Raw genomic sequence first — 25,065 nt, 5'->3', positions numbered from 1 at the left:
GGGGACAATAATGTGTACAAGTTGTTACACTGGATATTGTGCAAATATCACAATACTGAAGTAGCTGAGAAGCATTGGAAACATGAGCCACAAAGCATTATAGAGAATGATGAAGTGTTTATCACATGGGATCACCCATTACCAATAGTTAAAAAAAGCACAGATGGAAAAAACAGATATAATAGTCCATGAAAAAAGCCAAAATAGCATTGATCATTGAAATTGTTACACCCAGTGATTACAGGTTCTTACGTACATGAAGACACAAAATCAAACAATATCAGGATTTGCAGGCATAAAAAGGAGAGCAATGTAGAAGAAAGATACTCAGACAGTTCCAATAGTAATCGTAGACATTGGATGTATAAAAAATAATTTATAGTTGTACTTAGATAAGATACAATACATGCAACCCTGTATGAATTACAGAAGGATGCATTGGTGGGTACATTGCTTGTGCTGAGATGAACACTGTTGGCTAACATCAAAGGCTGCAACAATACTAATTTCATGAAATTTAATCAGACCCTGGCTTAAGAATAGGGCCCACTCCCTTTATAGTATTAGATACCCAAAAGAGTTGGAAAAAATAAATTGACAGAATCTAAGAGTTGTTCTCCCCCATCTGTGCCTATATCAGTTTTAACCCATCCTCCCTTACTTCACTTATCTGTCCAGTACTCTCTTGTTAACAGAAGCAGAGCTGGCTCAACTAGTGCTCTGTACTAGTCCTGCAAAGTAACACCCAACCCCCTCAGCTCTTTAAAAAGTCCGGTCCTTGTTCTGGCACATTGGCATGCTAACCAGTTAACTGTAAAAAAGGGTCGCTGATATGGTGACTGGTGATCCCGAAATGCAGGAGCCAACCAGGAAATCAGGTCCCATTTCTGCACCATTCCAGACCCAGCTTCCTCACATTTTAGTTTAAAATAATAAAGAAACAAATCATTTTTTTTTTCTTTTAAACCTTATCAAATGGCTAGCTACAAATGTAGCAAGCAGTTACTATAGTTTGTATCCCACATAAAACACTATGGAGTTCCACTTTATGGAGGGGCTCTTAAGCAAAATGGTGAAAGAGAAACTTAAAGACAGCTCTCAATCTTAGCAAATATGAGCATGTCAGAGATGAAACCTCCTCAGAAATCTGCAGTTTCTCTTGTTCATAGGTTCATAGAGCCCTTATAAGCTTATCTATATTTATCCCAAGTTGTCCCAGGTGTCAATGGTTAGGTGAGTGAAGTTTGCATAGGTAAGGGACTATGGTAGTTTATAATGACTTACTCTGTCCAGGAGGGACATGGGTGCAACTCCAGGAGTGAATTTGCAGTAATCCATCCACTGATCTAGGTTGTGTTTGAAGAGGGTCATGGAGGAAGCCTGTTTCACATGAATTGGAAGCTTGTTCCAGAGAAGTGGCAGTTCTGGGAGATGTACCTATCTCTCCAGCATGACCTGTTCATGTCAGAGGCTAGGTTAAAATCCCTGGAGTGAGTGACCCTCATGCAGTTTGATTTATGAATGTGTAGCATTTCCATCAGGGCTTGGTCAGAGACTGCCCTGTAAACCAGGCACAGGTCACTCCTTAACAATCTGTAGGAGACAGAATACAGTGACAAGGTATCCAGATTTTTATGTAAGACTTGTTTTGTGTACCCTGGAATTTCTTGGTGAGAAACATCTGTGGTCTCTCCAATTGTTGCAGGTGTCTAGTGAAGTACACTCAAAGGGGAGCATTATACTCAATTACTGGTCTGATGAGGGATGAGTGTAATGGAATTATACCATCCTCCTTAGCTCTAGAAGTGACGCCTTTACTTATAAGATATGCCACATAGAAGGATTTCCTTACTACTGTGGATACATGGTGGTCAAAGTTCAAGTTCCTATCAACATACTCATATCATGTACCACTGGGTCTACACTTGGGGGGGGGGGGTGCTGTCTATAAGGGTCTATATTAGATAAAAGAAAGTTTATCTAATCGAACACTGACATCACCAAAAAATCCTGCAACTCGAAATTGCAATTGTGGGTGGCTGTGCCCCACACACCTCCGCTAAATATATATTCCAACTCTGAGATCGCACTACAGCGAGGAAAGGACAAATATTCCCATCTTAACTGTACCACAATCTCATAATTGAAATTTCAAGTTCCGGAATTTCCAATTATGTCAGCGTTCGATTAGATAAACTTTTGTATATCTAATATAGACCCGTCTATAATGTAATTAGCAGGGATGTCAGCTTTACCAAAGGGAATAATAACACATTTTTTTTTGCATTTAGCTTTAATCCATGGCTTTGGCAATAGTCATTTCTTTACGTTAACCCTGTCTGAATTATATTAACATTGTTGGAGGACTCAATGATTGCTCCCAGTTTGCAATCATCAGCAAACTTGGTCGCTCTCAGGTCATCCAAATTTGCCTGGACTTCTGAGAAATAAATTCTGAATGGTAAGGGGCCCAGCACAGAACTCTGTGGTACACCACTGGTGACTGGTCTTTGGTAGGATTCATGAACGCTCTGTGCAAGAAGAAGCTCTTCTTGCATGGAGCATTCCATGTCCATGTAGAGCAGCAGTGCGCCCTGCATATTCATGAGGGCATGCTGCTGAATGCATTACACAGACACGATCCATGAATGAGTGCAGGGGGCGCACTCAGGAAGTGCCGTACGGCACTTAGAATGTAAAAGCAGTGCCCATGGACACTGTACATAACAAATACATACCTCTCAACTTGTTAATGCAAAAAATCTGGACAAAGCTTGACAAAATGGGTGTACAAAAGGGACATATTTTAAATATTACACTTATAGACTTAGAAAGTAACTAGAGTAACAGGATTTTTTAAATATACATTTTCTGAAGGAAAAAAGTATATTAAAACAAATCCTGGTATGCTAGCAACTTTCTAAAGTTTATAAGAGCAATATTTAATAATGTCCCTAATTGTACCCCCATATTGTCAAGCCTTGTCCAGATTTTTTGCATTAAGAGGTTGGGAAGTATGCTGCAGAAAATGTGTGAAAATGCACTCATAACAGGGGATAAATCCCCCAAATGTAAAAAAGCACAACCACAGCCCCACAAAGAAAAAACAAACAGCCCACACTGAACATGTCATGCATTAGCATGAAACATGCACAAAATCTTGAAAACCCAGTCATTGCTATTATGTCACAAACACAGTCCCAAGTAGTTGTCACAACACCACAATACACACCCTTATAACCTAAATTAAATAAAATAATATATCCTTAGTTTTCAGTGCCCTAAGGGATGTTTAAGTGTTAAATACACATCCTTCGCAGACAGACTCAGCAGGCCCAAGCTATTCTCTGTGTCATATCACCTAATTAGCAGCTATCTGTGCTTGACTTATAAAGCCATGTCTGACCCAGCTGGTTTAGAAATGTTACATATAAATCCATCCACACCATACACTGTAGAGACCTCTACTTCAGTACCACAATCGTCTCAGCATGCTGGTGGGACAGGTCCCTCAACAAGAGACTGCCCATGCCCTGGAATACACTTCCTATACATGTAAGGCAGAGCACCTAGCTGACCCTGTTCCAGAGAAATCTTGATGAGTGGATAGGTAATAGACAGTTCAAATGAAAGTCTATTAAGCCCAGCAAGTACGGCAGGTGCAAAAGCTCTAAACAGTGCAAATACCAATCCAAAAAAATGAGCCAGCACCAAATGTGGTAAAATATATCCATTTTAATGTGTATGAATACACATATACAAAAATATAATCGTTGTATAGACAAAAAACATACAAGGTGTGGGGAAACAACCCCCAACCACCTGAACCAAACTGGTTTCAGCCAAATAGCCTTCTTTAGTGAAATGCTATAAAGAAATGAGCTCCACAGCACTCTCTTATAAGTCCTAGGTATCAGCCACAAAAAATCCTATTGGATAATGACATGTTTAGTCAGGGTGAAATAGATTACCAAAGTTACATGTATTTGAAAGCTGAACATCAGAAAATGGCTGTTCTTTTTGGTATTCCTAAAATACTGAAAAATCACCAAACTCCTCCTTTTAGACCTAACTAATCAGCTGCTAGGTCTAAAACAGAAACTTTGTCTACTTGGTTAGACTATTTTCTCAATTCTATTGTGCAAGCATCAAAATTTTATTTAAAAGACTCTTGGCAGTTGTTGGAACATTTAAGAGAGTTAGATATGATGAACATGGATTTTTGTTTTGCATCATTAGATGTTACTTCATTATACATATGTATTGAACATGAGAAAGGAATTGAATATTTAAGAGAATATTTAACTAAAAAAAGTGTGTTTAACAACTCTAAGGTTAACACAATTTGAATTGGTGGTAGATAATAATTTTTTTAAATTCAACAACCGACTATATAAACAAAAGTCAGGAGTGGCTATGGGTGCAAAAGTTGCTCCAGCCTATGCAAATTTAGTAATGGCCAATTGAGAGAACAAATTTATTGAGAATTGTAGTTTTGAAGAAAATATTTTATTTTATCGTTGATATATTGACGATTTGTTCTTCCTTTGGCATGGTACCCCTGAAGATTTGGGGAAATTTGTTGAATATTTAAATGATACCACCAATTTCTTAAAATTTACTATAGGAGGCTATGGTAATAGCATAAATTCTCTTGATTTACAATTGAATTATAATTACATTTCTGGGAAGTTTGTTAGTAACATTTTTAGAAAATCAACTTTTGTAAATCAATATTTACATAACAAAAGTTTACATCTGTTTCATATGAAAAAAGGAGTCATCAAGGGACAACTTATTAGACTTAGTAGATTAACATCTCAAGATGACATTTTTATTAAAGAAATGCACATTCTAAGGACATTCTTTTTAGCAAGAGGTTACGAGATATCATTACTAAACACTATAGAAAATGAAGCATTAGTTTTAAGAAAAACTAGAGCTAGTCCTATTTTATATCATCAAAATGAAGCCTCAATAGAAAATAATTTGAAAATTAGAAAATCTGGAAGTATGGACACAGAATTTTCATGTGCATTTGTGTTACCTATTACAAATGAAATGTGGTGTATTAAAAACATCACTGTAGATAATTGGAAAGTTTTGATGGGTAATCAGGACCTTATCAAAGTTATTGGTGAACGACCACACTTCACATTTAAGAGAGTTAATAACATCAAAAGTTTACTAGAACAGGGAATGAATAACTATAGAAATACAAGTAAAAAAGGAAACATTATGACTAAGGGAACATATGCTTGTAATAATTATAGATATTGTAGGTTTATAAGTAATTCTTCCTCTGTTTATTTTACACACATTAATAAAACTTTTTGGTGTAAAAATTACTATACGTGTAACAGTGAAATGGTAATATACGTTGTCCAATGTCTTTCATGTCCTAGTTATTATGTAGGTATGACAACAAAATGTTTAAAGAAAAGAATAAGTGAACACATTTTGGCAATAAAGAAAAAAGATCTAACCAATGCATTAGGTAGACATTCCACTATTTGTAGAGATTTTAAGAAATTTACTTTCTCTATTTTAGATAGTGTTAGTAAACAGGTATTTATGGGAGATAGCAAAGTTATTTTAGAGTGTAAAGAATCCCTATGGCAATTGCATTTGGGAGCTGAGTATGCTCCTGGGTTAAACGAAACCATTAATATAAAATGTTTTCTACAGATGAAACAATGAACAATAGTCTATATATAAACATATATATGTTTAGTATTTAGTATTTCTTATACTATTTGTTATTTTAAGTCTAAATTGATATGTAATTACTTAAGTAATTAATTGTCATGTGAGGTTTTTTTATTATAAAAAGTGCTTTGAGGTGGAGTTCAAATTGTTTCTGAGGAAGTTCACAGTGAATAAAGTGAAAGAAAGCACTAATGTGGTGTCCATATTTATTCAGCAAGTTGGAAAGATCCTAGCAGTTTAAAAATGGATGTTATCAGTGTTTGTGTTACTATCTTCGTGTTCAGTTATTTAAATATATATTCCAACTCAGAGATCGCACTACAGTGAGTAAAGGGCAAATATTCCCAGCTTAACTGTACCACGATCTCATAATTGCAATTTCAAGTTCTGGGATTTCCGATTATGTCAGCGTTCGATTAGATAAACTTTTGTTTATCTAATATTGACCTGTCTATAATGTAATTAGCAGGGATGTCAGCTTTACCAAAGGGAATAATAACACATTTTGTTTTGCATTTAGCTTTAATCCATGGCTTTGGCAATAGTCATTTCTCTATGTTAACCCTGTCTGAATTATATTAACATTGTTGGAGGACTCAGTGATTGCTCCCAGTTTGCAATCATCAGCAAACTTGGTCACTCTCAGGCCATCCAAATTTGCCTGGACTTCTGAGAAATACATTCTGAATGGTAAGGGGCCCAGCACAGAACTCTGTGGTACACCACTGGTGACTGATCTTTTGCTAGAGGTGAAGTACCCACTTTGACAGTATGTATCCTGTCGGTGAACCAGCTGACTACCTATCTGGTAATGTAGGGATCAATTCCCAATTGGAAGAGTTGCTGTGTGCTATCAGTTTCACAGGGCTTGCTGATATGACCAATTACAGTACATGTAACAACAACACTGAGGTTTCATCAAAGTTGTCCAGAAGTAATTTTCCCACTCAGGTGCAGGGTTTCATTTGTAGAGTCAGCACTAAAAAAAGATCAAAAAGGGAACAAAAGGTTAGGAAGTTCATAACTGTATGGCTCATTTCGATACTTAGTTGTATGTTCACAGCAGACTTACAACAGATACACTGATTACTTTTATGTGATAAACAACTTCATAATCCAGTGTATGGCTTTGTGTGATTAGTGAGAGTGTCACACAGGTATGGGATATTGCTATCTTGTTAAGAAAGGAATACTGCTCATATTAACTTACATTGTTAGTACAGATTCATTTTATCTTGTAAGGATATGCAGAAGAAACAGCTATAGGACTGACTGATTTATTTCCTTTATGCTGCTTGTAGTATTTTGTCCTGATAATTCTCATCAAATTAGATGTATTCTCCACTCTGTAAAATATCATGGTTTTAAGGCTGTGTGATTTTTTTTTAAATTATTCATTGAGTCTGGAAAGTGGTCTCAGAGATTTGGAAACCGTTTTGCTCTGCAATCACCATGTGTGCTGTTAAATGAATAAATTGATGGCTTTACAGAGAAATAATGACTACTTGTCACTATGATTCTTTTAACATGTACTCAGTGTGTGAAACTGTACATTATGAATACAAGTGGCTCAGGTTTTAATAAAAAAGAAACAAATATATATTTTTTTATTTTTGTTTTAAACTGCAACAAAATACTTACTGCAGATTTAGGAAGGAGTTGCCACAGTTTGGACAAAACAGGGAACGTTCACTTTTGACTCAATATAAATACCGGCTTTTAAAAGTCGGTATACACTTAAAGAGCAATAATGGTGGATTGAATTGCTTATCCCACCCCTAACGCTTTGTCCTCCTGGCAGATGGCCACTTTGCAACACCCTTGCTATGCTATAGCTTGTTAATGCCCTTAAATAACATGAGGTGTGCTATCAATGCAGTCTTCATGCATTCTCATCACACAATATGAAGTTCTTCCCTACGGACCATGTTTCCAGAAATGTCAGTACATATTTTCTTTTATAGGTTCATAGGTTATTGACCACAAGGGCTTTTATAAGCCTAGGCACACAACCCAACCCAACCATATCCCCTTGTAACATGTGCATCTTAATTGGGAGATATGTTTGTTTGGAGGGATATGTTTGTTAGGAGGAGCATGTTAGTTAGGAAATTGCAAAGAACTTATGCAGGGGGCATGTTAGTTAGGGAATGTTTACTGTCAGCACCTGTCTGTAAGAGACTTTGGGCCAGCCCAGGTATGAATCTGTGACTTCTCATCCAATTGTCAAGGTTAGGGATGGACTCTGCTTTACATGGATGGGGAGCCTCTTCCAGAGCATGGGAATACTTTGAATCACATATCTGTCTTGCCCGTATGTTCTATTTATGTCTCAAGCAAAGTTCAAATCCCTGGTTCTAGTGTTTCTGCTGCTGATCATTTTACTCATGTGCAAAACTCCATCAGGGCTGGGTCTAAGGATGCTTTATATTCAGGCACAGATGACCTCTCAACAAGCTGTAGCAGAATGATTATAGAGACAGGGCTCTAAGGTGATCTGCATAGGACAGTGTGCTAATACCTTAGACTCTCTTGGTGAGGAACTTCTGTGGGTATTTCAGCTTTTGCATATGCCTAGTCAGATACATGCCAATGGGGGCATTGCACTCAATGATTGGTCAGATAAGGGATGAGTAGAGTTGTACTATAAATTTGTAGTTATAGAAGGATTTAGTGAAGGAATGAGGGGAGGTTGATGGGTACAGTTATGGGAATTAAGGAAATAATAGTGGCAATTGTCTTTGAATGCTATGATTGGCCTGGACGTAATGAGTCTTGTTCCATTGCACCCCTATTGAAATTTAAAGCATTGTCTGAGTAACAAAACAGAAGTAGGGGCATATGGTACAATAATACCTCTGGCCCCTCTGCTACAGGTTCATACTTTAAGCCCCCTCTTTTTTATATTTTATATTTTAAATGCACAACACACTAAAAATAAACCTATTTAAGTGAACTTTATATTTAACACAATTTTTTTCCTCACATTAAAGCTCCTTCATGGAAATGATGCATGATATATGTTTTATAAACTTTTTAAATGAATGTCCCTATTGCCTGTTACTATTGGTTTTAATATCTTTTTCCATCTAATTGCATGCATTGAATGTTGAGTTATTTTAAAGTACTAGGTTTTTTGGAGTGATTTTTATGTACATGATTTTAAGATAGGTATGTTTTACATGGTTACAGAATTACACATTTCTCATTTTAATGTGATTTTTATTTTTTATTTAAGATTTTTTCACACAGAAACTACTTTTCATGTATATATAAAAACATAATATGTTCCATACAACAAGTTTAGTTTAACTGGCCTCTAAGATTACACACTGTCAAGATGAAGTGCAGGTAAAACTTCTGAACACTAGATGGCATTGTGATATTACTTTGCCTAGGAATGGTTGGAGACACTCCCTCTTGAAATATCAAAGGAGCTGTTGTTATTACTCATGGATGTGTGCATAACTGTTTTGTAACTTAACTGTGTTTATATTCTGATGAAGTTCTGATAAGGGACAAAAGCTATTAATATATATGTAATTTATTTTTTGGTTCTAATTAATTTACCAAATAAAATAGTTGCTGTTCATGACCTTCTGCCTTTGATTTGTCTTGGTTTTGGAGCCTTTTGGATTTTGTGTTTTATAAGTTTTTAGATTATAGGTTAAAGAAGATGTGGATGAATGAAAGTGAAATTTTAAAAGATTCATGAGAATTTTAAAAAAATGTGTGAAACCTGAATTATTCAGTGAGAAGATAATTTTCGTCATCATTGATATAGTTGATTTGTTCACTGTCATCCCCCACGACAAGGGGGTGGAGTGGTTTGAGGATGCATTAATTATTAGATGGGGACTTTCTAACAATGAGTTCCGTATGTGTTTAGAATTAATTGAGATGGTTTTAAAGAACAATTTTATATATTTCAAAGATGAGTTTTTCCAACAGATTAGTGGAATAATAATGGGGGCAGGTTGTCCCCCCACCTACGCCAATATTATACTTTCTGTTTGGGAACACAAATTTGTGTTCAGTTCGAAGTATGTTGATTGTTTGACTTTCTATAAAAGGTACCTTGATGATGTCTGTTTATTTTGGGTGGACACACAGGACAAATTAAAAGAATTTATGGAATATATTTCCAGCACTACTGATTTTTTAAAATTCACCTATAATATTAGTCACAACAAGATGAATTATCTGGACATGGCTATTCATAAGATGAATGAGGGGTTTAAATCAACAGTTTATAGGAAGAACGTCTATTCAAATTCTTTTTTATCTTTTACAAGTATACACCCATTTTATTTGAAGAGATGTACTGCCAAGGGTCAGTATGTCAGGGGGAGATGGATGACTTCTAATGACTGGGATTTTTATAAAGAGTGTGAATTCCAGGATGACATGTTTAACGAGAGGGAGTACCTTACAAAGCTTATTAAGGACATAAGGAAGGAAGTTTCAGAGGGTAGGAAAGATAGATATACACCCCTTTTAGGGTATGATTCTGTTATTTTAAACTCCAGTAATCAAAGGATGAATTCGCATGAAAATAAGAAGAAATGTAAAGGAGCATTTTTTACAAATTTTTATGGTGATGCTAAGGTAATTAAAACCATTACTGAAAAGGAATGGGAACATTTTGACAGTTTATCCAATTTGAACATTATTTTCAGGAAGCCCCTTAAATGTATATTTAAGAAGGGGTGAAGTATAAAGGAATTATTGAATCATAACAGCAACCATAAAAATAAAGGTATGAATAACAGGGTTGGCATGTTCTTATTGTCCCTGTATTATTCATAGTGAGGGGTACATATTAGAAGCAGAAATAAATATATTATAGGTAAGACTTATACAAATTGTAATACTCTAGGAGTGGTTTATATAACCCAGTGTGAGGTATGTGATGCATATTATATTGGTAAAACAGAGCATAGACTCAAGAATAAAATATATGAACACCATTATGAAATTAAGACCAAAAACAAGAAAAAATGCATTGTATAAACACACACTAGCACGTGATGCAGCCAGGTTTCTATTCTTTGTACTGGAAGATGTACCAATAGACATTAGAGGGTGGCCCTGAGAAACAAAAATAGAATACAGGGAAGTTTATTAGAAGATTGTCCCAGAAGCCAACAAATTCCCTGGGCTTAATGAACATGTCTTCCTAGTACCAGTATTAAAATCGAGGGCTATTAGGCTATGGTCTTGGGGGTAGTCCATATTGCCTTTGCAAATGTTCCATTTCAATCTTTTTTATAGGTTTTTATAAGGAGTTAGTTTACATTATTTATATACATTATACATTTTTTGACTGCGGTGGTGGTGCTGTGGTAGCGTTGTTGCCTCACTGTAAGACGCTGTCCAGTTCGATTCACAGCTAGAGCGTCTTCTGTGTGGAGACATGCGTGAATAGGCGTACCTTCATTGAAGGTTGAGCATCAGGGCTGGCAACTCGGCACGTAAAAATCAACTGCCAATCATTAGCGGACTGGAGTTCTGCTGTGACGTCCCCTAACCGGGAAAAGCTGAAAAGACACAGAGACATATACATTTTTATTTTTTATTGTTTTCATATTGTATACTTTAATATCTATAGTATTTAACATGTTTAGAGAAGTTGTTATTGCCCTTCCTGTTCTATTTTTATAGATTACATTTTGGTGGCTTTATACTTATTTTTACATGCCTATAATATATGTTATTTTTTGTCTTGGCACTAGATGGGGCTACAACTCTTTCAGGAATGAGCTTGTGGAATTAATTTATATATATTTTTATTCATCGTATTTGTATTATTTATTATTTTTTATTTGAACATAACAATGAATATTCATTAACAGATCAGTTTATCATGTTTTTACATGCTTATGGTGGTTATTTAATATTTAATATGAGATTTAGGGTTCAGTATTTTATAATTAGCTGATTAACTGGAATTTAAATGTCATTGGTAGTTGCTGCGTGGCTTCCTGTATTTAAGTGTTTCATCCCTGTTTAAATTTTACATCTGGTGAAGTCTGTCCAGTAGACATAAACGCAGTGATTTTGTTAAAGTGTTTATGTGATTTAATAAAGTGTTTTGATTTGTGCTCAGACTGCTCCTTCCTAAGTGCCTTTGTGGATTTTCATTGTAATTTTGAGTGGTTTGGGCATTTGGTCATACTGTGTTCTTAGCCTTAGTGAGCACTGCTCTGACCTGCTGCCTTCTGATAGTTGGGGTTAAACTGATAGGGATTTCACAAGAGTTGGCGGGGGGAATGTGGTGGTGAAGCTTGAGATGACTTTATTGGCAGGCACTTTCACTATGTCAGTCTGCTCAGTGAAGATGGTACCATTTGCTACCAGTTCTACACACTGTTGCATGTTACCTTAGCGGTTTTGGAAATACTGTGGAAGGCCTTGTGGTTGTCTTTAGCCTGAGAAGCTATCTCAGCCTCATAATTGGCCTTGTTAGATTTAATTAGTCCTCTTAGTTTCCTGTTTAGTTTTATTAGTGAGCTCTTGTCATTATGAGACTTGTTCTTTCTGACTCTGGAGATTACTTTTTTCCCTTCTGTTATAAATCCTGTAGGATTCCACCAGTGCAGTTTGTTTTGGGGGTTTGTTTTGGGCTTACTTCTGGTAGATACAGAAGTCTCTATGCAGCCAGTTACATGTCTGTACAGTGTTTCTGTGAATAATTCTGTTATTGTTAACTCTGGATTGGATGGGGCATTGAATATTGCCAAACTGTTACAGTAGGATGCAGTTTGCTTTAGAATATGTTCTAACTGTAACAGATTTGGCTGTGTTATCCAAGCTGATTTTTATTTTGAATGAGATAGCTTTGGGATTGAACCTCACCAGTGAGGACTTGACATGGGGGGGGGGGGGTTAAGCACCCTCTCCATATAAGGTCAAGTGTAGTCAAGTGTGCAGTAACTGATCAAGGGCATTTGTGTTAATAAAGTCAAGGAAACGTTGTGTGTGTAAGTTGGAGGCAGTGTATATTTCACAGTCTATAGAGGAGTTAAAGTCTCCCATGAACAGGGTGTTTGGTTGGATGGAGAGTGCCTCACTAAAAGAATACAGGGCATAAGTAATATGTCCTGTGCAGACCGCCTTGAGGCCCTATCCCTGTATTCTGTCTCCTACAGACTTTTGAGGGAAGATCTATGCCTGGCATACAGGGCATTGTCAGACCTCACTCTGATGGACCTCCTGCATATCCACAAAACAAACAATTCCATAGTTACCCATTCTAAAGACTTAAACCTTGCTTGTGATATAAATAGGACCTGCTGGTGTATGTATCCTAGAGACTACCCTATCCATGAAACAGGCTCCCCATCCATGTTCATAGGTTCATAGGTAGGTACTGGGCTATCTACCCGAAGGCATATATTAGCCCAGCCACATTGTGCGGTATTCACCGCCCCTTTGGTTTGTTCCCTAGGCCCTTGATCTAGCAGCTAGTACCCTTGGCCCCTATCTAGTAGAGCTGTTGGTATGATCCCTGGTGTGAACTTTCTGTTACCCATCCACTCGTCAAGGTTCCTCTTGAAGGGTGATAGTGAGGGTCTCTGTCTTATGTGGATCGGGACTTTGTTCCATAGCAAGGGAAGTCTTTGCGAAGGGAATCTATCCCTCCAGCATGTTCTATTAATTGTTGTGCTGAGGTTTATATCTCTAGAGCGTGTAGCTCGAATAGATTTGGTTTTGCTAAGATGGAGCATGTTCAACAGTTCTGGGTTGGACATGGCTCTGTATGTTAGACAGAGATCGCCTCTGAGAAGGCGGTATGCAACAGAGAAAAGCCTTAGTTTTTTTAATCATGCTGCATAGGGCAACTATTTGAGGCCAGTAATCCCCTTAGTGAGGTACCTCTGTGGTCTCTCCAGCTGCTGGAGATGCCTGGACAGGTACATTCCAATTGGTGCATTGTACTCAATAATGGGCCTGCTGAGGGAAGAGTAGAGGGGCACCACTACATCCTTAGATCTTGATGCAAACTCTTTCGTGATCAGATGGGTCACAAGCAGAGTTCCTCCCTAACCCAATTCAAGTGCAACATTGACAATTGGATGGGAAACTGGAAATTCATCCCTGGTTTGGCACTCATGTCTCTAATGGACACATGTGACCTGTAAACGGTTCATCTCCCAGGTCCATGCTTACACTTATCAAGGGTATCAGAACTTGTCAGAGATTAGGGATGCATTGCTAGGCTTAAAAAGGCCCTTGTGGTCGTTTGCCTAGTAAGCACCTATGAGCCTATGACGTAGGTCTAGATAAGAGCTATGGGATTCTTTAGTCATAGATGGTGCCTTATAGCTTGCTAAGATATGGTAAGGGATTCTCTTTCTAAGATGATTTTTACATGGATGAACTTCAGTGTATCACCCTGTTTAATCAACCTTAAAGTATACTTATTGATAATGTAGATCAGGACACCTTCACCCTTAGTCCCTGACTATATGGCTGCTGGTTTAAATGTGTAGAAGTCTTTGTAACATTGCACAGCTGGACTACTTTCTTTGACTTTAGACTGTGTCTCAGTAAAGGTACAAATGTCTATGTTCTCCAGAATGAGGACAGCTTATAGGGTATGGAGTTTCTTGTTAAGGCTCCTAGCATTGAACAGTATCATGCTTAGGTTCCTTTTGGTTTTATTTACTATGCTGGTAAATATATCTCTTTGGCATTGCATAAAAAGGTTCTAAGGGGAGGATAAAATTTTAGCCAAAACCTGTAAGCCTGGGTGGAACAGGTACAGGCCATCTTTGGCAAAGCAACGTAGTCTGTTCCATGTCAACCCAGGATGACAGATATCGAATCTCCCTAACTGACACCGGAAACTAAGCCAATTGTTAAAGTTAATAATTTTAGTTCATACTGTGTAATCCTTGGTGAAAGTAGCATGCTGTTTAATGCAAGGCACATTCCAGTCTTAGAAGTATAATAGTTCCTGTTGTTTTAGTGCCCTCCACTTATACTATGCCCACCTCCACACCCCAATTTTTTCTGCTTTTGTTTTTATTGGAGGCTTAATGTCACTTGTGCACATCAGAGATATAACATTCAAGAATTTCAGCCTTCTCAACCCTATCTCTACTTTTCATATGGAACAAAAATAATCTAGTCTACCTGTTGGCATTCTTCTTCCCTCTAGTGGTTTTGTTAACTATCCCTGGGATTCATGAACGCTCTGTGCAAGAAGAAGCTCTTCTTGCATGGAACATTCCATGTCCATGTAGAGCAGCAGTGCGCCCTGCATATTCATGAGGGCATGCTGCTGAATGCATTACATGGACACGATCCATGAACGAGTGCAGGGGCGCACTCAGGAAGTGCTGTACAGCACTTAGAATGTAAAAGCAGTGCCCATGGACACTATACATAACAAATACGTACCTCTCAACTTGTTAATGCAAAAAATCTGGACAAAGCTTGACAAAATGGGTGTACAAAAGGGACATATTTTAAATACTGAACTTATAGACTTAGAAAGTCACTAGAGTAACAGGATTTTTGTAATATACATTTTCTGAAGGAAAAAAGTATATTAAAACACATCCTGGTATGCTAGCAACTTTCTAAAGTTTATAAGAGCAATATTTAAATAATGTTCCTAATTGTACCCCCATATTGTCAAGCCTTGTCCAGATTTTTTGCATTAAGAGGTTGGGAAGTATGCTGCAGAAAATGTGTGCAAATGCACACATAACAGAGGATAAATCCCCCAAATGTAAAAAAGCACAACCACAGCCCCACAAAAAAAAAAAAAAAAACAAACAGCCCACACTGAACATGTCATGCATTAGCATGAAACATGCACAGAATCTTGAAAACCCACTCATTGCTATTATGTCACAAACACAGCCCCAAGTAGTTGTCACAACACCACAATACACACCCTTATAACCTAAATTAAATAAAATAATATATCCTTAGTTTTCAGTGCCCTAAGGGATGTTTAAGTGTTAAATACACATCCTACACAGACAGACTCAGCAGGCCCAAGCTATTCTCTGTGTCATATCACCTAATTAGCAGCTATCTGTGCTTGACTTATAAAGCCATGTCTGACCCAGCTGGTTTAGAAATGTTACATATAAATCAATCCACACCATACACAGTAGAGACCTCTACTTCAGTACCACAATCACCTCAGCATGCTGGTGGGACAGGTCCCTCAACAAGAGACTGCCCATGCCCTGGAATACACTTCCTATACATGTAAGGCAGAGCACCTAGCTGACCCTGTTCCAGAGAAATCTTGATGTGGATGCATACCACACAGCTGAGTTACCAGATCCAAAGAGAAATAATCTGGCACACCCTTTAGGGTCAGGATCCTGAGAGGGGGGAGGAAACATAAATCCCGTAAACAGTCTGGAGGGACTACTCGTTTTGATGATGCAAGAATAACACCTTTTATGAATGTCCATAATATATCCTCAGTGGTCCTGTCTGATATGGAAATAAATGTTTTGAATAAAGGTTTAAATTCTGTGCCCGGCTTTTTTGTCCCTGAACATTCATTTGCTAAGGATGTCATTGAATTTTGTAGATCGCTTAATCTTAGGTTATTTTTTGATGAAAGTTCTACCAATACAATTAGGGGTTTTAGAGTTCAAAGATCTACTTTTATGCCTCCAATGTCACAAAAGGTGTCTATTTTTCAAATCATTGTTCTCAAAGATCTCCACTATAATAATTGCCATGATCTCACTTTCTCTAATACTTTAACCCGTGAGGAAATGCAGTGTATTGAAAGATTAAGGAATAATAGAAATATCGTCATTTCACAAGCAGATAAAGGAGGGGCGGTTGTGGTTCAAAACTGGATAGCCTATCGGGATGAGGCCTTTAAACAACTCAAGGATGGAAGGTACTATATGGCGATGCCACTGGATCCTACTAAGGAGTTCAAATTCGCTATTGATGCCTTTCTAGCTGAAGCTAAGGAAGAGGGCATCACTACCAATTCGGATCTTACACAACTTACGGTCCAAGAACCCAAAAAATAATATATTTATCTTTTATCAAAGATATACAAGGATCCTGTTAATCCACCGGGCCTACCCATTGTATCAGGAAATGGTTCCCTTACCGAACCTCTTTCACAATATCTGACCTATCATCTGAAACCATTATTGGCCTATGTCATGTCATGTCATGCATCCAGGATACTACACAATTTTTGAGGATAATATCTGATTCTCAGTTGAAAGCTGATTGGCTTTTATGCACCCTGGATGTTACATCCCTGTACACGAATATTCCACATTGGGCTGGGTTGATGGCCTTACAACATTGGCTGTATGTATCTGAATTATACAGACCAGGCTTTAATACCTTCTTGGTTTGCCTGGTGGAACATGTGTTGACGGAAAACGTGTTCTACTTCAGGACCTATGTTTTTGGAAAGTGCAGGCAACAGCTATGGGTGCATCTTTTGCACCCATATATACATATCTCTTCATGGCATATTTGGAGGAGGAACTGATTTATAATTCTGTCCACAATCTGTATATTAATGAAATGGACATCTGGAGGCGTTACCTTGACGATTGTTGGCTTGTATGGAAGTCAGATGCTACCCAGCTCGAGGAGTTTGCAGCTTACCTTAATGAAAACAAATGGGACATTGAGTTTAAACTTAGGTTCATAGGTTCATAGGTAGGTACTAGGCTATCTGCCCGAGAAAATTGATAAGCCTAGCCAGAGTGTGAGGTCTTTCACCGCCCCATTGATTAATTAACTGATCCTCTGTCAAGCAGAGCAAATGGAGTGATCCCAGGGGTATATTTTCTGTTACCCATCCACTCATCAAGGTTTCTCTTGAAGACTGTTAGTGAGGGGCTCTGCCTTATGTAGTTTGGAATTTTGTTCCAAACATGGGGAGTCTCTGTGACAGGAATCTATCCCTCCAGCATGTTCTATTTATTGTTGGGGTGAGGTTTAGCTCACTACAGCATGTGATTCGCAGTGACTTGAATTTCTTTAGGTGGAGCATATCCATAAATTCTGAGTTGGACATGGCTTTGTAATTCTGGCAGAGATCACCTCTGAGTAAGTGATATGCCACTGAGTACAGCCGGAGTTTTTTCAGTCAGGCTACTTATATTTTTGAGACCAGTAATCCTCTTGATGAGTTACTTTTGTGGTCTTTTCAGCTGTTGGAAGTGTCTTGTGAGGTACATCCCAAATGGGGCATTGTACTCTATGATGAGTCTGATGAGTGATGAGTAGAGGGTCACTATAACCTCTTTATTTCTAGATGTGAACCCTTTAGTAATTAGATGGGCCACATAGAAGGATTTCCTAATTACTTTGGCAATATGATTGTCAAAGGAGACATTACTATCTACCTGGGTCCCCAGATCTCTTATTACCTCTTCTGTATTAAGGAGGCTGCCACCTATGTGGTAATTCATGGGTGTTTTGTTTTTCCCAAATGGGATGACTATGCATTTTTTGGCATTTAGCTTGAGGCCATGACTTTGACACCAGGTGTCCTTCTCAGTAAGGCCCTTTTAGAGAATGTCCGTGTCAGCCGGAGAGTAAATTATGGCTCCCAGTTTTCAGTCATCGGCGAACTTGGTTAGCCATAGTCCTCCTGTGTTTGCCTGTACTTCTGAGAAGTATTTGCCAAACAGTAGGGGTCCCAGGACCAAGCCTTGCGGGACACCACTTGTGACTGGTTTAGAGTCGGACCTGGAGCCCGCTATTCTTACCATGTGAGTTCTGTCTGTAAGCCAGTTGGCAACCCATCTTGTGACATAGGGATTTATGTTCAGACTGGTGAGTTTTTCTATAATACCTGAGTGGGGAATGGTGTCGAAAGCCTTGGCAAGGTCAAGGTAGGCTATGTGAACCACCTTTCCCTCATTTAGGGCCTTAGTGACTGTCTCAAAGAAGTCAACCAGGTTTAGTAGGCATGATCTGCCCTTAACAAAGCCGAACTGGGTAGGGTCAAGTGTTTGGAGGTTCCCAATGTCTTTGTTAATGAGTTACATGATTATGTGCTCCATAGCCTTGCAGACCAGGCTAGTCAGGCTTATGGGGCGATAGTTACCAGGGTCAGTTGTGACCCCTCCTTTGTGGAGTGGAATAACCATTGCTGTGTACCATTCTATGGGTATGTAGCCTGTGGATAGGCTGAGGTTGAACAGTGTGTTTAGGTGGGGGGGGGGGTAAGTTCATTCTGTAGTTCATGTAAGATGCAGCCTGGGACACCATCTGGCCCAATTGACGCTGTGTTTTTGGCTTTTGAAGGGGCTGTTTTCACCTGAGTGTCTGTGATTTCCAGGACACTACACTTTTCCAGTTTTGTTGTGGGCCCTTTTGGGGTGAGAGGGGGATGAAGTTTGCAATTAATCTATCTGCCAGGATGTTGGCAATATCAGTAGGTTCAGTATATTTTGTGCTATTTTGCACTAGTTCAGTGCATATATGCAGTTTGCCACTTAGATTCTTAAGATAGCTAAAGAAGTCTTTGTGGTTATCTTTTGAATCCTTGGCTATTTTTCTTTCAAAGTTAGCCTTGCATGATTTTATGAAAGACCTTAGTTTCTTACTGATACTGTTCTGGAATGTCTTTCCTTCTTGGGATTTGCTTTTTTTCTTAACTAGTTTCCTCCTTCTATTGTATGGCCTGTTTATGGCAGGGGTCCACCAAACTGGTTTCCTTCTCTTAGAGGAGTGAGTCTTGGTTTTGCTAGGGATGACACGATCCATGCATCCTTGTAGGTGCTCATAGAGTGCATTTGTAAAGGTTTCTGCATCTTGGGCAGCGTTATCCCTTAGTTTGGGAGCTGTGAAACTTGCCACCTTTGTCTTAACTAAGGTGAAGTTTGCTTTAGAAAAGTTTTTTTACTGTGGTTTCCTTAGTTGGGGGTGGTGGTGGGGTGTGGACATCCATCGTGATTAGTTTATGATCTAATCTAACCAGTGATGGGTTGAACTCCAGTGTGAAACACCTGTTGCCCATGTTGGTGATGACCAGGTCTAATATGTTTTCACTTCTGGTAGGGGAGTTTACCAGCTGATCCAGGGCATTTGAGTTGATGAATTCCAGGAAGCGCTGGGCCTGGGAGTTTGTACTCAAGTAGTTTTCCCAGTTAATGGTAGGGTAATTGAAATTGCTCAATATCAGGGTGTTCTGCAGGACCTTCATGTTTTCCAGTGTCTCCAGAAAGGTGGAGTGGTGGTCCTGGGTCATGGAGGGTGATCTGTAGCAGGCCACAATTTGCATTGCAGATTTGCCCGGTGTTAGTTGCACATGGATGATCTCAGAGGTATCATGCTGCACCACTAACCTGGAGGTGTAGGTATCCTTGATGAATATGGATACACCCCATCCTTTTGTATTTCGGTCCGTGTTCTGTGGCCAAAACGTGTGGCATGAGTTGTAGCCCGGTAGTGCTGGGGTGCTCTCTGGATCCTTGAACCAGGTTTCAGTTACTGCACAGATGTTGACATTCTCCATACTGAGGAGTGCTTTGAGTGCATGCATTTTGAGATTTAAACTCCTGGCATTGAGTAGCATAACCCTCAGTTTTTTGTTAATTCTGCTGTTTATCGAGGTGGGTTAGACTTTTGAGCCTTGCCTAAAAAAGGCACTATGGGGGCAGCAAGAGCCTTAGCCAGTATTCGAAAGCCTAGGGGTGATAGGTGCAAGCCATCTCTTGTGAAGCAACACGGCTTGTCGAGCATGTCGTCGCAGGTTGACAGACACTGGATCCCTTTTGAATGACACCAGAAGCTTAGCCAATTGTTGAAATCGATCATTTTTTCTTTATACTGATGTATCATTCTTGGTGAGGGCAGGATGCTACTCAGGGTCAGGGTCATACCAGCCTGGATTACATGATCAGGGAGCTCTTCCATGTCTCTTTTCATGTAGTCCAGGGAGGTACATCTCAGGTCATTCACACCAACATGAACAATGACAGAGTCATATTTGTACTTGTTCTGGAGTGACTTTGAGTGCTTGTGTTATGTGGCGGATTTTGGCTCCCGACATGCAACTAACAGTAACCTTCTGCTTGTCCAGCATAGTGAGTGGGACATCAGTGTGCTTGACTATAGAGTCACCTATTACTAGTGTGTTAGGTATGTTATTTCGCCTTTAGGGCTGTGATTGTGCGGCACACTGATTTTGTGTTTTATGTGTTGTCTGGTTTGTGCCGGGAGGTGCAGGTTGTTTGGCTGTCTGCTTTGGAGGTCTCTGATGCTTTTTCAGGTTTTTATTTAGAGCCTCCGAGTATGATTTTGTGTATTTATGTGTATTTTTTGCCAGTGCTGTTTTAGTAGCTCTGTGTGTGGCTGGAGGTGTGGTGCAAGTGTTAACCTTATCCTCTTGACTGTCTGATCCAGTCTTGGTTGAAGACAGCTTAGCCTCCAATTTGGCTGTATAATTGCATCTTTCGCATATGTTGGTGTTTTGTGGTAGGAAGAGAGGGTTGTCTGTGTACATGAGGCAGTTGTAACATTGCCTCAGGATACCCAGATTCACCAGCTGGACTAGAGAGTAGTAGGATGAGCTGCTTAGCTGCTTGGTTGGTGAGGGGTGAATAAAGAGCCTTGCCCTGCTGGGCAATCAATTGTCAGGGTATATTCGTGCTTGCTATTAGGTCTGAGCAAGTGCTGGGCTGTAGGATGCTTTTTGAGTGCTTAGGTTGAGAGTAAGAGGAGACTTAGTGGAGCCGAGAATAATTTAACCATAGCCAACTGGCGCTGCCCAGAGTGCAAAATTGTGCAAACGCGGTTTTTATAGTAGGGAAATGAAAGAGACAGAAATTAGCCCAAAATGGCCAATAAACTACTAACTTCTGGGCTGGAACCACTCCTCTAGGGACAGATAGGCTGCTCAAAGCTCCCCTCTCTTACAGGTGAACAGAAAAACTTCCTTCTATCCAAGTAAGGTATGGGCAACTCAGAAACTAGCATCACAGCCCTGAATTCAGCATTAGCCTGAAAACTGGACTATACTACCTTGGAAAGATGGGAAACAAGGAATTTTTTTTTTTTTTTTTTGAAAAGATAAGGCAAAACCAGTAAAAAATACACTTAAAACAGCTTTAAACAACTACAAACGATCAGAAAAGGCTATCACACTTTAGTGTGTAGCCTACAACAGTTAAACAAATTATTTAAACAAGAAATGACTTTTTAAAAGTGCAGGCAGTCAAATAAGTAAAATATGTGAAAAAAACAAGCTTTTAAATCACAATAAATGCTAGAAAATCTGTGATTAGGTAGAAAACAGTTAAGTACAGCAAGAAAGTACAGAAAACTGATACTTAATCACTTCAAAGTCTCTCTTCTAAGCAAGAAAGCTTGTATCAGTTTAAGGCTTTCTAGTGCTACCCAGTAGGTTAGTTACAGGAAAGATGGGAAACAAGCGCAGATGTGGTCTTTTAAACCTGAAAGTTGAAAGAGATGGACAAACTGTCCAAATGGTCAATAAACTACAATTTCTGGGCCAAGAACCACTCCTCTCATGGTAGACAGGCTACTTAGTGTTTACCACTCCGACTGATAAGCTAGAAGGCTTCCCTCCAACACAGAAAGGCTTGGGGGGGCTCAGAAGCTTACAAAGAGTCCAGAATACAGCAAATCTGTACCTGGATTAGACTAGTTACAGGAAAGGTGGGGAACAATTACAAACACAGGCTTTTAAGCCAGCAAGTTGAAAGAGATGGATAACAGCCCAAACGGCCAAATAAACTACAATTTCTGGGCCAAAACTTACTCTTCCCATGGAGGATAGGCTACCTAGTGCTTACCACTCCCACTGATAAGCTAGAAGGCTTCCCTCCAACACAGAAAGGCTTGGGGGGCTCAGAAGCTTGCCAACTGTCTAGGCTAGTTATAGGAAAGGCAGGAAACAGGCACAAGTGCAGCTTTCAAACCAGACAGTTGAAAGAGATGAAAAAAAAATGCTCAAACAGCCAATAGCTACAATTTCTAGGCCAAGGACCACTCCTCTTGTGGTAGATAGGCTACCTGATGCTTACCACTCCCACTGATAAACTAGAAGGCTTCCCTCCAACACGGAAAGGCTTGGGGGGCTCAGAAGCTTACAAAGAGTCCAGGATACAGAAAATCTCTACTGGGATTAGACTAGTAGCAGGAAAGGCAGGAAACAAGTGCAAACACAGGCTTTTAAATCAGAAGGTTGAAAGAGATGGAAAAGCTTCCCAAACGGCCAATAAACTATACTTTCTGGGCCAAAAAACACTCCTCCTGTGGTAGATAAGTTACCTAGTGCTTACTACTCCCACTGATAAGCTAGAAGGCTTCACTCTAACACAGAAGGGCTTGGGGGCTCAGAAGCTTACCAACAGTCCTGGATACAGCAAATCTGTACATGGACTACACTAGTTACAGGAAAGGTGGGGACCATATGCAAAACGGGCTTTTAAACCAGAAAATAGAAAGAGATGGAAAAACTGCCCAAACGGCCAATGAACTACAATTTCTGGGCCAAAACCCACTCTTCCCATGGTAGATAGGCTACCTAGTGCTTACCACTTCCACTTATAAGCTAGAATGCTTCCCTCCTACACAGAAAGGCTTGGGGGACTCAGAAGCTTACCAGCAGTCCTGGATACAGCAAGTCTATATCTGGACTAGAGTAGTTACAGGAAAGGCAGGAAACAAGCTTAGAATTTTTTTTTTTTTTTTTGCTAAACCAGCAGTAAATACAATTCAAATTGCAGTGCAGGCCAGCACACCCGAGTGTGTAGCAACACTACGGCAAATACAGTTCAAATAAATGCAATTAAATTAACAAATGACTAAAAAAACAAGTGCAGAAAGCAGTAAATTAGAAGGCTACTAACTAGCAGTAATAAGTGCAGAGTAAGAGCGACTGAACAGATAGCACGCAGAACAGCAACTAAGACAGTTACAGCAAGAGCAGCTGAATAAAAAAAAAAAAAATATATATATATATATATATATATATATATATATATATATATATATATTTTATTGATTGATGATTTATTTATTTATTTTTTGAGGGAGGGAACAGAGAAGGAATAAGAGGCTACAGGGGTTGTCCTTCCAAAATGCTCTCTTTGTACACTGTGGGAGTGTCTGAAATCAGAATATGATCTCACTGCACTCAGTTGAGTGAGCAAATGAGATGGGCCCAGAAGAAGTATCCAAACACAAATTTACAAGAGGGGCAGGCAGTTTCAAAGCCACCAACATTAACACCAAAACAAGAACAGGGAGGGTGGGTAGGGAACTAACTGTTGAGAGACAGCCACAACATCAGTTGAGTTAATATTCAGTGAGAAACACAAATACATATATTAAATACAGTACTATATGAAAAAGAGCAGATAAAAGTGTACTTAAATTCACTTATAAGTCCAGTTGATTTCAGGTAGATCTTAGCCGGCCAAAGCTCAGATATTAAGCAGAGATAACCCAAAATGTACCACTTATATAAGGCAGGACAAAATATAAGTGATAAGGTGAAACTACCCTCCACTGCAATCAATGGCTACACAGAAATTCTAACAAGTACTCTGTAGAGAGACAGCCACAACTTCAGTTGAGTTAATATTCAGTGAAAAACACAAATAAATACATTAAATACAGTACTATATGAAAACGAGCAGATAAAAGTGTACTTAAATTCACTTATACGTTCAGCTGATTTCAAGTAGATCTTAGCCGGCCAAAGCTCAGATATTAAGCAGAGATAACCCAAAATGTACCACTTATATAAGGCAGGACAGAATATCAGTGATGAGGTGAAACTATCCCACACTGCTATCAATGGCTACACAGAAATTCTAACAAGTACTCTGTTGAGAGACAGCCACAACTTCAGTTGAGTTAATATTCAGTGCAAGTTGAGTTAATATTCAGTGAGAAACACAAATGCTGTTTTTCTTTTGGCTTTTCCCAGTTAGGGGTCACCACAGCAAAACTTCGGTCCTCTAATGAATGGCAGTTGATTTTTATGGTGCCGAGGTACCAGCCCAACGCCCAACCTTCTACAAAGTCATGCCCATTTACACATGTCTTTTGAATGCCATTCAACCATGGAGAGGACATGCAGACTCCACACAGAAGGTGCTCTAGCAGAGAATTGAATGGGAGAACCTCTTGCTGTGTTGTGACAATGCTACCGCTGCACCACTGCGGCTTCTAACTAAATGCAGTACTATATGAAAAAGAACAGATAAAAGTGTACTTAAATTCAATTATACATCCAGTTGATTTCAGGTAGATCTTAGTTTCAACAAAACTCAGATCACCTTTCTAGATGTTCTTGTCAGTCGGAATTCTGACAATACTTTGAAAACCCAAATTTATAGGAAGTTT

Source organism: Protopterus annectens, chromosome 2.part0, assembly GCF_019279795.1.
Source record: "Protopterus annectens isolate FY-2018-M chromosome 2.part0, PAN1.0, whole genome shotgun sequence".
In the NCBI taxonomy this organism is placed as follows: domain Eukaryota; kingdom Metazoa; phylum Chordata; order Ceratodontiformes; family Protopteridae; genus Protopterus; species Protopterus annectens.
This window is presented reverse-complemented; position numbering follows the sequence as displayed.